Source organism: Mchenga conophoros, linkage group LG13 (genome assembly GCF_057382185.1).
Source record: "Mchenga conophoros isolate Kocher_MC1m ecotype Shallow Benthic linkage group LG13, M_conophoros_male_GT1.1, whole genome shotgun sequence".
Lineage (NCBI taxonomy): Eukaryota > Metazoa > Chordata > Actinopteri > Cichliformes > Cichlidae > Mchenga > Mchenga conophoros.
The window spans coordinates 2,752,915-2,765,282 of record NC_140538.1 but is presented as its reverse complement, the minus strand read 5'-3'; the positions used below and the strand labels follow the sequence as shown (position 1 = coordinate 2,765,282).

General features: G+C 43.4%; 1 long non-coding RNA gene across 1 annotated transcript in view; it reads left to right on the top strand.

Moving 5' to 3' along the window:
- Window positions 1–8,538, top strand: part of LOC146560655 (uncharacterized) — a 40,278-nt gene extending 31,740 nt beyond the window's left edge. The window contains exon 7 of the long non-coding RNA XR_014894774.1: window positions 529–8,538. This is a non-coding gene — a long non-coding RNA (uncharacterized LOC146560655). The remainder of the gene's footprint in view (window positions 1–528) is intronic.
- Window positions 8,539–12,368: the final 3,830 nt, after the last annotated feature.

Here is a 12,368-nt window from a genome sequence, read left to right as displayed (position 1 = left end):
AGAGTCCGTGGGAACTGAGTCACCGCTGGAGCCAGTCTCACGTGGATGTCAGAGGACCTGCAGGTTTTTGGCCAAACTGCACGTTCAGTATCTCTAAACTAGTTCTGGATGCAAATGAGCGTCTTACTGTTTGGCTTTATTCAGACTTAGTATTTGCTACCACGACTTTATCGAGCGATAAGAGTCGCTTGTTGTGTCTCTTGCTGAGAGAGTCTGACAGTCGAGTCTGCTGAGACTGGAAACCTTGTGCAGGGTGATGTTTGCAAAGATGATGTTCGGGTCTTTTACCAAATCTTCCTGATAGAAGTACACATGTTCATGCCAGAGGCCTTCTTTGTGCTTCATTGGGCCCCAGCCCTGGCAGTACGATCTCTGTGCATGAGTGAGTGTGAAGTCAAACTAAATTTTATTTGATCTGCATTTAATGAAAAAGCTAAGCTTATTAGCATCATATCTGCAGTTTGACCTCCTGACAACTGATGCTGGAGGAGTAAATCTTAATTTGGGCTGATTTTCTGCCTTTAACAGCTCGTGTTGGTGAGACGGCTCAGTGAGCCCGGTGACAGAGGAAGGAGAAAGACCAGCAAAGAGGTTTGACCAGGCGTGACCGCCGCCCCGCCCGGGACAAATTCCTGACAGTTATCATGACCGCTGGACGAGGACAGCGAGGCTTTCATCTCAGAGGTCAGATTTACTACTGAAACCACTGAGGAGAGCTGAACCCTCAGCACTAAGTGGAAAACACTGAACGCTGTGATCTAACTCAGAACATTCCCGCTCCCACGTCTTACTCCATCTTTCAAGTTCCCATCTCTCCGGACTGGTTCTTGACATGTTAAAAAATGATTTTGTGACTTTTAGTAAATCTTCCGAGGCTTCAGATGAGCCAAAGGACAAACCCATGAATGTCAGCATCAGCGTGTCCTCTCCTCTGTCTTTCATGCCTTCACTTCACCACAGGGGTCCCTAATCCAGGAGGAGTTAAACCTCTCCTCCATTCAGGCAGCATAGAGACGAACAGACCCAATTACACAAAGGAAGACATGGACAGAGAAAGAACACAGAGAGGAACCTGATGGACATGAGAAAAGAGACAAAAGGTCAAACTTAATGCAGTGCAGTGCTCAGAAAACGACCAAAAAAAGGCGGGTAGATGAAGTTAAACTGACAGAAAGACGGGAAAAGGAGGAATGAAAGGACAGGTGGCAGAGGTCAGGCTGAACGCCTTGCACTGGAGAGTAACGAAACTAAAGAGCAAAGTGGGAAAAGTAGGAGATTACTGGGGGGAACAGCATTGGCCAGAAGCCAGAGAGACCATTAGCAAAGTTGGTCCGGTCAGTGTAGCGTAGCACCGACGTGCATTTAAAAACTCTGCTTCCATCTCACATTTCACACGCTCTGCAATCCTGCTTTCAACCTCTGCTGCGGCGATGTTGGCGCACCTCGTTCTCAGGTCACAGAAGAAGAAAAACCTGAACTGGGAGGTGAAATAATCCATGTGGGTAGCACCGGAAAAGTCAGACCTGCAATGCTTCAGTTCACTTACACAATCTTATATTATTAAAGAGCCGATGTGTTGATTAACTGGCTGTCACACAACCATGTATCACCGTCTTTCCACATGAGGCTTTGCCTGAGTCACAAGCATAGAAAGTCTCTTTTTATGGTGGTGCACTGACTTCAGAGGGGACACGAGTGTTTGTGATCTGTGGGCTTTATCACAAAAACCACAAAATCAAAAAACAGAATCAATCATGCTGCCAGACCCTGAATATGTCTTTACACTTACAGGACATCAGAGCTTTTACCAGGTCTCTGTCTGATAGTATCAAAACAACTCTTTGATTGGTCAAATCACAGGACAGTTTTCTGCTCAGGCCCAGAGAAGCAGCAGCATTTCGCTGTCATATTGAGATGTGTGGGAGCACCTTAGAGACCCAACCGCGCGACCCACGTGTCAAACTCAAACGATCGTTAACGCTGATCGGGAGAAAAAAGTCCAAGGAGCGAGACATGGAGTTAAATCTGAGAACTCTAGGAATACTAGGAAACTGGGAAATCAGAGTGAGGGAACACAGCTTAGAGAGACAACACGGCAAAGGACAAAGGAGGACTGAGACAATATATACAAAAGCGATACGGAGACAACTTTACCAAACAGTGGGAAGTTAAACAAGATCAAAATAAAACAGGAAGTAAAACAGGAGAAACGTGACACAGGAGACACCGAAGGACACAAAACACAACAGGAAACTAACAGAAAGTAACTGTAACTAACACGAAGTAATACAAAGTGTCAGAAGATAAATGAGGCTTGCAAACACAAAAGGAAAACTAAAGACTGAACAACCCAGACACGCTGAACCCAAAGTGGGATACAAACGTAAATTATCCTCAAAACAGAATCACAAACCCACCCAGGGACTGTGACACTGTGTGTGGAGCTCGATGTGTGGAACGGTCCAGCTGATTATCGATAAAGTTATTGAAATAAGCCGCCATAAAAATAGCACATCGGCGCAGACGCCGACACTGTAGGGATAACAGGATGAAGTTTGGGTGACATCATCATGTCATGAGAGAATGTCATGTGAAATCTTCAATATGTAAAATTCATCATTAATGTAGCAAAAGTTCATCAAAGTGCTTCAATTAAAATAACAAAGTAAATATAAATAAATACATTTATTGATTGTTGCATATCTAAAGTTCTTCCTTCATTAAAATATTAAACCGTGTGCTTTGTATAAAATGTCAAACAATATTTAAAGAGAGTTATTGATTCTTCAGCCTTTAACTTTATCAATAAAATGTTTATGGGTTTGTAATTAAAATAAAAACAGATGCAAACAAACAACTACACAACCGAGTTTAGCTGCTCACAAAGCAGCAGGACGAAGGTTTTGGTGTTTGACGTGTTTGTTTTTACATCCGCTGCTTTATAAATCATGTATTATGCTTGGATTTACGGTGCAGACGCTCAAACGTCTGTGACCTGCTGCTTACAAACACTACAGCTGTTAGTACTGCTGCTGTGCTGGGTGAGAACAGAAGCACACTCCTCCTCTGATGTCATCGACACTGATTTAATTGGTCATTTTTAAAAACATCTTGTGTTTCAAGTTTCCTGGAAACGAAATGTTCGACTAAAAGAACAACAGTAACCATCCGAGGTGGCAGAACGGGCCACGCCCACCGCGCTGAAACGTTTGCTCCATGTTCATGTGGTGCTGATGGAGGGAGGAACGGCGGCTCCTACAACAACAGGCCGCCGAGTGGCAGTTAGGATCCCCGCTGATGCCTGCGGACGAGGACCGACACCGCCGCGATGACCTGTTTGTTTAACCTCTTCACCCCACCCCCGAGGAGAGGTCGAGGTAGCCAGCCAGCAGGACCCCCTTTCTCCTCCTCCTCCTCTTCTCCTTGTTCTTCTCGTCCATGTCCTCTCCCGCTGCTCCCCTCCCGCTCTCATACAGACCCACAAAGACCTCCTCGCGCTTCCCACGCCGTGTCGTTACCTCAATTACATCACATGTCATCAAGCACACCAGGGATTTGGCCTGCTCGGGTTTTCCCTTGTGCCAAGTATATGGTTGGCTGTGGAGGAAATGCCTGTGAGATCCTAATCACTACTTTCTTCTGTGCCAAGGTTTAAACGGGAAGTTTGGTGCAGTTTCCTTTGTGTTGTCTAAACGGCGCTGTCACAGTCACTGACATGTAAACTCTGCTGCCTGCGTCACACTGCAGAGTCAACGATGTCTGTAAGTCAGTGCTCGGTCGTCATTCTTTTCTCCCCGTTTTCATGAAGCAGGTTCCTTTGCTGTACTTCGGATTTTGAAGAAGGCAGCTGCTCATTTCCACATCCAGAGCAGCTTTGCATGATTCACAGTTTAAAATGAGCCATATTTATCTGATACTTTACCTTGGAGAATCCCCTCAGTGTCACGCTCCTGGATTGTTTGACCCAGAGTTTTTGGACTTTCCATTTTTGTTTATTTAGATATTTTGATTCTTGGTTTGATCATTGCTCATATTTTCATCATGTAGTCTCCTTTTATCGTGTATTTAGACTTTAGTCCGTTCTTAGTTCCTGGTTGAGTTTAGTTCTTCCCTCGGTGTTTAATCCTCCCAGTGTTGCCAACTCCTCAGTAAGGAAAATCGCTATTGGCTGTCCTGCAAGTCGCTAGAAGTCGCTAAATGACGTCATCGCCTAATTTGCATAATTGGTTATGCTACGTTGTTGGAGAGAGAAATAACATCGTGGAAGAGACATAAAGCGAGTAAAAAAACGTCCTAAATGCATTTAGAATTTATTTAGAACTACAAATTAAATACAAATTAAATTTCTTTTAGCGATTGTTGATTTTGTTTTTTTGTTCCAACCCTGCTCCTTTACCCGGGCTTGGACCCGCAAAAGTGACCCGAAATGGTGGAGTTACTTTGTGTGTGTGTTTATAAGTAGTTTTAAACCTTGTGATCCACAAAACAGCATAAGAGTAAAAGAAGAACTGACTGCGTTACAGTCAGTGCAGAGCAGCGGCTTCACTGATGCGCGATTCATTTGCCGTTTGGACTCATAGGTGTGAACATCTCCTGCCCTGATAGCAGCTGGAGGAGGACTATCCTCCGCCCGTGAGCGTTTTGGCACGGGTGAGGTGCCCACGGCAGCACCGCTGCTTGTTGAGAGTAAGAGCGATACGTGCTTTTATGTCAAAAAGTCGTCATAAATAAGTCTCCAAAAACACCAGAAAAAGTCGCCAGATTTGTTGCTAGTCGCTTTTCAGAAAAAAAATCGCTGAGGGGGTCTGAAAACTCACTAAATATAGCGACAAAGTCACTAAGTTGGCAACACTGAATCCTCCTGTATTAAGTTCATTTGTGTGTCTGCGACTTCTCACTTCCTGCTTTATTTTGATAGTTAGTAGTGCCTTACTTTTAGTTTCCTTCCCGTTGTCTTCAGCTGCCTCCACTTCCCTGATTACCCTCAGCCTCATTAAACTCCTGCCTTTTTAAAATCTCACCTGTTTTCTGTGTCTACATTTTGGATCCACAACATCACGAGCTAATGCTAGGTATGTTAGCTAACAAGCTGCATCTATAAACTGTGTAAGAACATTAAAGCGACAGAATTAGTGCCGAGTAACATTCAAATAAAATCCTCATATTTCACTCAGGAAACTGGGCTCAGAGTCTTGGATGTTCTGTTAGTGCAGTGACGTCACTGCAGCCATATTATTGGTCAGATGATGTCATTAAAATGCTCCAGAAGGCCCGACATGTTTATTTCTGCTAACATGGGGCTTTGTGGGGGCTGACTCACTGCTGGAGCCTCCAGTGGACGTTACAGGAACTGCATGTTTTGTCACCAGCAGTGGTTTAACATAATTACCAGATAAACTTCAGGGTATGAAGGTGTTTGAATAGTTTGTTATATCGGGACATTATTAGTGTGACGTTCACTGAGATATCAGACTTAATCAGTCGCTGCGTTCCCCTGTGCTGCTGGGGTTTATGCTAAGCTAGGCTAAACAAATGTTTCCAATCCTGTTTCTATTGGAAGATTTAGTTGGTGGGGAAAAAAAGTTATTTGTGACCAAATCTGCCCCTGAGCTCATCTTAAGAAAAAAAAAGATTCTAGGTGTTTACATGGGCCGACTTCCTGTTTCTGCCGCACGCCGCCAGCACAAAACATCACGCCATCCTCCATAAACGAACAAAAATACGACTCATCCCCTCGAGTCACGCAGTGTTAATGCAGCTGTTGGCTGTGGACTCTGTGGCCAAACACAGCTCTTAATGTTGGTACACAGGATTAAGCTGGGCAGTAAAGCCTCCTGTTATCAGGCAGCATCTCTCAGGAGGCTCTAACCTGGCTGACCTGTGAGCCTGTGTGCTGGAGTCCGGCCAGTCTGCAGGTTAATGAGTAAACAGAAAATATGATGTTCCCTCAGAGCTGCGCTAATGCGGTGAGCTTCTGAGCGATAGGTCCGGTTACACCGACTCACCGTAAACAAAGGGATATTTTTACTGTTGGTGTTTCCAGGCGTGCGACCCCTGAAGGCCCGCTGACGCTCGTGCACACGTAAAAGCAAAAGTCTGAGAGTTTTTTATAGGAAGTTTGATCTGAGCTTCATCTGCGTGGTCTTTATAATCAAACACACTTTACTGAGCACACAGAGCCTGGGTGCTATCATACTCACTCAAGAGTTGGCAGTTCGTCTTGTATTCGGAAGGTTGCCGGTTCGAGCCCCGGCACGGACAGAAATAACAGAACGTCTGTTAGTTCGATTTTAACTTAGTTTAAAAGCAACTTGCAGGTTGGTGACCTCAGTTAATCAATGCATAGGAAAATTAACAATATCCTGATTTTACACAAAACAAATGTATTAAAGAAATGTTTGGTTGTTTTTATAACATATCAGAGTGCTAGAAAGCAAAGTCTGTGTGAGCAATAAGAAATATGAAGAGAAATCAGCACACACGTGATGAACTACAGCCTTCAGTGAGCCACAAACAGACCAGGATCAGGACTGACCAGTCCGATGATCCCAGTCACAGCACTGGGGCTGCGATCCAGTGTTTTCTGTGTGTTTATTCCTTGATTGTTGTTATTCATGGTTTTAGTTGTCGTGATGGTTTTCTGTTCATGTTTGTTGTTTTTAGCTTCTAGTTTTCAGTCCCTGTGTTTCATATGCAGTCAGTCATGTCTCAGCGTCTGTGTCTCTGTGCATGCGTCATGTTTTACTTTGACAGTCTCGCGTCCTGCTGTGTTCAGTTTTGCTTCCTTTTGTCTCGATATGTCTGATTACTCCCAGCTGTGTTTCCTGTTCCTCTCGTTACCCTGCGGTGTATTTAAGTCCTCAGTCTTCCCCTGTTTGTTGCTGCTTCCTCCACGTTGCTGTGTGTAGGTCCATGTTCTCCAGTCCGGTCAAGTCCAGTCACTACTGACCAGATTTTTTAGTTCTCGTTCATGTTTCATTTATTGCTTTAGTATTCATGTATTTATGTTTTTAAGTTTGTTTTTCCAGCAATAGAGCTGCCGCCTTTAGTCAAGTTGTATCTACCTACCTACCTATCTATAGTAGATCATATATAAATATGGATCTATTAGAAATGAACCTACAAGTTAATTGAGCTGTGACCTGAGGGTGGAGGGATGTTTATCTCACTTTGTGACTAAAGACACATCCAAGAATAGACATTTAGTGAAATCATATTTAGATGTTTATTTATATTTTTATATCAGTGAAATAATGAACAATAACTGGGCGTAGAGGCCAAACTTTGCACCTCTCTGGAAAATAATCACAAAGGTTCTTCATGAGTCTGAATCCACAGTGCTGCTGTTAAAGCTCAGCTCATCATCTTCATCAATATTTTCTCTCACTTTCTATAAAACTAACAGGTCAGTTTCTCCTTCCTTTCTTCTTTTTCCTCATTTCCATTGGTTAAATCAACACCTGAGTTTGGACACGCCCACTCATCTGTAGAGTAGAAGATAGTCAACAATTAAATCGACCAACCTGCAATTTCATATTTTTCTTGGAAAAACTCGTGTTTTTAGAGTTTTCAGTAACTGCTTTTCCTCTCGTTTACCTTCCCTGCGTGTCTGTTTTCCCTCTTTATCGTGCGTCCACCATATTTTCAGTTTTCCCTCTGTAGTCCACGTCTTTGCACAGATATTCTTCGAGCTTTGAGTTTCAGGCCTGGACGTGCTCTCGCTCGTGTCAGCAGACAGGATGGCGTCCTTCATGCAAACGTTCACAGGAAGTCACCTGTGTGACTGACGCTGTAACTACGCTTCTACAGTTATTGTTTGGAAATGAGCGCCATCGCCATGGAGCACGGCCTCAATCCTAAACCAGCCAATCAGCACACTTTAGCACAATGCTGATGTTTTCATTTGCTTCCTTTTAAGGAAAACTGAAGGACAGAAGTGCTGTTTCATTTAAAATCAGACGTCACAAATACAAAGTGAGCTTCCTCCAGTTCACTGAGGAACAGCTTCCCGGCACTTTGAGCTGATCTCACGGACAGCTTCAGTATCGGGAAGTCGGACGGCTCAGCTCTGTCGACACTAATCGCTGTGAAAGCCCAGCTGAGGTGCTGTTCATGGCCAAAGACAGCTGTTCAAGCAGACACATAATGAACAGAGCGACTCTGGAGCTACAGGAAGTGTCCGATTTGGGTTTTTGCTGCTAAAGGACTTTTCCATCATCTTCATCCATCTCTGATTTACAAAGGAGAAAAACTGAATTCTTATTGTGAAATTTAGGACGTGTTCCATCATGACTAAAATGTGCCTTAAACAGGTGGATGGGAGCACACGTAATGTCACACGTGCTTCCCTTTTTGGACCGATGCCGCAGGTATTTGTGTATTCCCACTCGGTTTCCTTCCCTCATCCATTAAGCCTAAAATATCTACTGTGAGGCTTATTAAAGACCTTTATCCCTCAGCAGTGCCTAACATTAGTGACCTGTAAGCCTTTGTCTTGGCACAGGTCAGGAGCAAATGTATAGCAAGCTACTGGCACTCAGTAAAGATGGTGGTTGGGGTGGGGTGGAGGGGACTTGCTGTTTCCATGACAGCAAACAGCTTAGGGTTAGCTTTGATCCTTCAAAGACTATTAATCATCGCTTACACCTGGAAACGTTCGACATGATTCTGTTTTATGCATCTTATTGTTGGTGGGTTTGTAAACAGCCTGCAGCCTTCGCTGTATTCTGAGTCCTCCTCTCTCTGATTAAGGACCACATTTCCCATCAGCCCTGTTGCTTAGTGTTCCTCCACCATCTGCCCTGTGATGCTGTGTGCCAGCTGCATCCTGTTCACTAACGGTCGGTGTGCTGTGGATGTTTCCTCCATCTGCACCACACAACTGAAGGGAACCACTGCAGTTAAACCACGCACATCTGAGGTATTTACAAATCTTCTTTTATCTTTTTCATCTTTGTTTTTATCACCACATTTTTCGAAGATGAAGACTTTCATGGCTAAGAGACAGGAACCTGAAGTAGATGTAAGCTGATGCTCAGCTGTGAATATTGTTGGACAACACATTTATCACCAGATCAGTTATGAAACCGCTGAGTCACATTTTCCAATTTGTGTTGCTACTAACAAAAATCATAAAGTCTAACTTTGCCTGGTACAAAGCTGGAAGTCCCTGACCCTGCAGTTCCTCTGATGTCCAGCAGAGGCAGCAGTGAGCCCGTCCCCGTAGACTCCCATGTTAAAACACTGTCTGGTCTCTGTCCATGACTCCCTCCTTCATAAGATCTTCATGGAGGAAGATGCTGTTTGCAGTGCGTTTGGGGGCATTTATGATGCAGGCCATGCTTCCTGCAGTAGAGGCACGTGTTGTCACTCGGCAGCAGCCTTGAAATGGCTCTGGGTTGTTATTCAGGGAGTTATTTTGGAGAATTAAGTTCATTTTGATCTGATCTCAGTGTTTTTATAAAACATGCATGTATAGAATGAGCAGTCGAGCTGGATAAAAATCACTCAAACATTCACAGAATTTGCCCATAATAAACTTTTCGTAACTCGTACTTCACATCAGTGGCGATCCTAGCCTGTTTGGCGCCCTGGGCGAACACTCCCTCGGGCGCCCCCCCCCCCCCCCCCCCCCCACACACACACACACACATAAAACATATTAAGGATTGTACATTAACATAAAACTGTTGTACACACACACACACATATGAAGAGAGAGAGAGTATGCATGGTATGCAAACGGATACCAAACCGCCCTCTCCTCCCTGTGCCGCAAGCAGCAGGCGCACCTCGCAAACGAAGGGCGCCCTTACTCCCAGCAAATGGGCGATAGAAAACCGATCGGTGCCTGTGACATTCACAATATGCACTGGCATGACGTCGGGGCAGCACGAGTACGATCATTTTTAAAAAAAATTTTTGCCGAGGCCCGTGATGCCGCCCCCACCATGATGCCACCCCGGGCAACCGCCCGTGTCGCCCGTATCTAAAACCGCTACTGCTTCACATAATTCCTCTACAGAGGGGACAAATGACATTTGTGACACTGAGTCAGCAGATTAGAGATCCGACAGGAGGTTTATACAAACTAACCTAAACGTTGACCTCTCGTTTGACCTTTGATGCTGTTGCAGTTTCAGGGCATTTCAGTCAGGAGGTTGCCCCGCCCTAAATCAGCCCCAGTTTTACTGTCCGTGTTGACTCTAATGTGATCATATTTTACAAAGTGAACTTCACGTTGTGTTTCGTAGGACCTGAAACTAGAGAGCGAGACGATAAACTCGTCAGGAAACTGTTTTAATAAGATGAGAAGTAGGCTCATTTTCTCCTCCACTTCTATGCACTCAGATATCCTCTGGAGTCGCCCCCTGCTGGGCATTAAAAGAACGCAGTCTTCAGGCCTGGAAGCTCGGCCTGTTTGTTAGTTTAAGGGATAACTCCTTCATCCGTGGGGGCAAATCCTCGCTGCAGGGTCAACATCTGGTGGGAAGAATGAAGCCAGAAGAGTGGAAGCTGTCAGAGCCGCAGATTAAGGCTGGAATATCGGAGTGACATCCATCATATGAATGTCCGCACACTTTTAGGGAAGATTACGTTGGCGTGAGGCTGGATGGGACCGATCAGTCCTCTGGTGTGGGCTGATTACAGTCACAGATTGGTGTCATGGCTGCAGGCAGCAAACGGCCTCATGTTAGCACACACTGCTTTCACTGAGCCGAGTCCTGCTGGATAACAGGTTGCTGTATTTGGTTTTTTTCCTCCCCTCTTTAAACTCGACTCAAACTGTAAAGTGCAGCCCGGGGCGTCCTCTCAGATTACGCTGAGCTGAGGAGAAGAAATGGGATGTGAGCAAACGGCCGCTGGTCAGCTTGTTTTTTTCTGCCTAATTATCCTCTAATTCCCAGCAACGTCTTCGCAGTTTGGGCACGCGGCGGATGTTGTTTTCATCCACAGTGTCACTAAAATGAGCCTCGGCGACACGATGCCCGACACCACTGGGAGCCAAGAGCCACACGCCTCCTACAAAATAAAAGTCCCAACATGTGTCCGTGCGGCTTCAGAGCGTTTTGGTGAACTGACTTTTACTTTCAGTCTGTCAGTTTTCCCAGAGCGAATGTTACAATTAAAACACGTCAGGACTGCTTTTAATAAAATCCCATCTATGTTGTGTAATTTAATTATTTTTTTCATTTGTTTATTTTTGTGCATTTTGCTCCTTTGTTGTCATTCTTAATCCTTCTTAAAAACAAAATAGATTTTTTGCATTTTTAAAGATCAAAAATCGAGAAACTGTATAAAAACAGCTAAAAGTGTCTCTGTCTGAACAAACACACCAATAAATGTAAAGCAACAGTAATAAACATGGTAGAGTGTTTGATTTTATTTATTTCATGTTAAAATTACTTTTAAAAGAAGATTATTAGCATACCACAGCATGCTTTTGTTTCTTTTAAGTGAATAATATAAATGCTGCTTCCATCACTTGTTTATGTGCTCACACTTTCTGATGGTTAATCTAAAATTTAATAAACTTTCAGAAATGTTTTTACTTTTAGCAGCAAAGTTCAGATTCATCATTATCCATGTTCTGTTTTAGCATCATGACTACAGCCTGATTACAGCTGCCCAGACACACACACACACACACACACACACACACACACACACACCTAATAACGATTGTCATTGTAATCTGATTACTAATCAGTGTGGTCAGTTTGGGTGCTTGTGGATGTGATCATAAGCTCACCTCTCTCTGCCCGCCTGCTTACAGCTTCATAAACTCTCTGAAAACTGTTTTCATAAAGTTCACATCAAACTTTATTAGTTCTGATTTATTTTGCTGGTTAACAGAGAAAAACACATTAAAGTTTAACTGTGTTTTATTACAGACAAAGTCTCGTGGAAGCTACAATATCTGTTCGTCATTATTATTTATTATCTAAAACAAAAATGTGTTTTCTGATTTTTTACTTTAAAGAATTTATTTCTTTCCACAATCATGCAAATACACAATAATAACATTTCAAACAGGAGAAACTTAAAAAACTTAAAAACGTGTAATAAGCTCTTCAGACAAACTTTAATTAATTCTGATGTAATTTAATGTCATTTAAACTTAAAGTATTATTACATCAGCTAATAAGTTTTAGCTGCCTAATCATATTCATAATTGCATATGCATAATTGTCCTTCTGACAGTTTATGGTGGATTTTTATTATTATTATTATTATTATTATTATTATTATTTTAAAGTGAAAATCATGAATAGTTGGCTGATTTCAGCGCTGCTCGCTGCAGGAAAACCATCAAAGTTTCCGCTTTGGTAACCTGGCTGTGACTCTTTTCTGCTTCTTTTTTATTT